The sequence below is a fragment of the Phoca vitulina genome, unplaced genomic scaffold, assembly GCF_004348235.1.
Source record: "Phoca vitulina isolate PV1807 unplaced genomic scaffold, GSC_HSeal_1.0 scaffold3, whole genome shotgun sequence".
Lineage (NCBI taxonomy): Eukaryota > Metazoa > Chordata > Mammalia > Carnivora > Phocidae > Phoca > Phoca vitulina.
Genome location: NW_022589706.1, coordinates 45,732,783 through 45,735,043, shown reverse-complemented (window position 1 = coordinate 45,735,043; position 2,261 = coordinate 45,732,783). Strand labels below are relative to the sequence as shown.

At 43.6% G+C, this 2,261-nt stretch overlaps 1 pseudogene; it reads left to right on the top strand.

The window, feature by feature from the left end:
* The first annotated feature begins 332 nt into the window (after positions 1-332).
* On the top strand, positions 333-1,726 carry LOC116627990 (annotated as a pseudogene).
* Positions 1,727-2,261: the final 535 nt, after the last annotated feature.

Sequence of the window (2,261 nt, the reverse complement as noted above, 5' to 3'; positions counted from 1 at the left end):
ACTGAGCCCAAACTCCTAGGATTTTATTATACAGCTTGGAGATTTTTCCTTTCTTATTTTTCTATGACTGATTTCTGTGTTTTGGTTGGAAACTTGCTTTTGTAATTAAAATAGAAAAGCAAAAAACAAAACAAAGCAAAAAAAGTTATGCACAGAGGAAAGGCCATGTGAGAACACAGCAAGAAAGTGACCATCTGCAAGCCAAGGAGAGACACTTCAAGAGAAATAAAGCCTGCTGACACATTGGTCTTGAATTTCCTATCTTCCAGAACTTTGAAGGCCCAGGGGTACCAGTTCCATCAGCAGCTTCAACTGAAAAGCAAGGTTAAAAAATGTCAGACATCCCCCATGAGCTGCTCCATGTCTCTGAGAAAGCTGCCATAACCTGGGCATGCAGGCAGAAGGAAGCCTTCTTCCAGAAGGCTTGATAGAAGAAAAGAAAGGGGGAGGAAAGAACAAGAAGTTCACAGTTGATATCAAGACCCTGCTCATGGGGCGCCTGGGTGGCTCAGTCATTAAGCGTCTGCCTTCGGCTCAGGTCACGATCCCAGCGTCCTGGGATCGAGCCCCGCATCCGGCTCCCTGCTCCGCGGGAAGCCTGCTTCTCCCTCTCCCACTCCTCCTGCTTGTGTTCCCTCTCTCGCTGTGTCTCTCTCTGTCAAATAAATAAATAAAATCTTTAAAAAAAAAAAAAAAAAGACCCTGCTCATGTATTAGTACAGGAAGTTATGAAACAGAATATGGAGAAGTTTCCAGGCTTGGAAAAAAAATTTTCTGGAAAAGAATCCAATGAGTTTACTAATGATTTAGAAAGAAAGGTAATCTTAAGACTATGCCCATCCGAGAAAAAAAATGGTAGAGCTTCTTAGCAAAGTCCTTAGTGATAACAGTTTGGCACCTGAAGCTTTAGCTAAGGTTGTTCATCAGGATGTCACCTTTACTGACCCAACCCTGGATTCTGTAGAGTTCAACATTCTACAGGAAATTTTAGAAATTTGAGTATAAAAAGTCCAGCTGACATTAAATCCATTCAAGGAATCTTTCCCTATGGACATCATTTTAGCTGGTATCTATGACATTCAGACAAGGATGCCCCTTAAGGGGGTCATCAACTAATATTTTGTACACAAGACTTAAACACACTCAGTTGGAAAGGACAGTGCTACTGGGGTCCTTCTTACATGGGGACCAATATCCATTCATTTCAGCCCTTATCTCTAAAAGAAAGAGCGATGAAACACAGAGCCAACTGATTGAAAACACCAGTTCTGAGGTGGAATTCTCCCACTGGTCTTCAGCTTGTACTTGTAACAAAATAGTACAAGTGAAAATGAAACCTATCGAAGTCAAATCCTCAGGGGTATGTGGAGATAACATATTCTAGGTGGCCCAGGCTGCTTACGAGAGTCTTTGTGTTGTCCAAGGTCTTATGGACATTTACAACATTTTAGAAGATACCACATTCAAGTGGGACTCTTGTGCTGCTCATGCTATACTCAGGACCATGGATGGGGCAATGAGATTTAAAACAATGCTTGGAAAGAAATCCAGAGACAGGATTTGACTTGCCACAGTGGGTGTACCACATGTAAAGTGAAAGCACCATAAGAGTAAATTGGAGGGCCAACAAGGGAGGATTCATTGCATACAGATTAAGGAAATGTCTAGAGAGTCATTCTTGAGCCTCCTCATCCAAAATCTAGCATATGCAGATACATATACATAGATAAATCATGTTCTCATATACTTATAAACTAAAGTGTGAAACTATTTCCCACATCTCTATCTTTGGAGATAGCTTTGTCATGGGGAAGTCTTGAGGGGATGGAGGAGCCCTCACGTTTGGCTGGGGCAAGGGAGGGTGGGACCATACCATTGCAACAGCAGCTGGTGGAGCAAAGCTAGGAGGCACTAACAAACTTGGCACTTCCTTCAAGTTGGAGAGGTGAGGTCTACCAGTAATTGCTAACTCCTCCGGGCAACTTAAGTTCTGATGTCCTGGGTGAGCTGTAGGTAAGGAGGGCATTCTGAGCATGCTGCAGCCCTGGGGTGGGGAGGGCCAGGAGACTAGGGGGATCCATGTCATTGGGCCCATAAGGCTTGCTCTCTCTGAATTTCTCCCTTTTTCATTCCTCCTGAGCCTCCAACTCTAAGGTCTAATTGAATTCCTAAAAAGGCTGGACTGCTTACTGCCCCCATGAAGCCCACTAACTCTCCTAGTGTTGGAGGAATTAGTGAATTAGAGAACCAGCGTTCCAGGA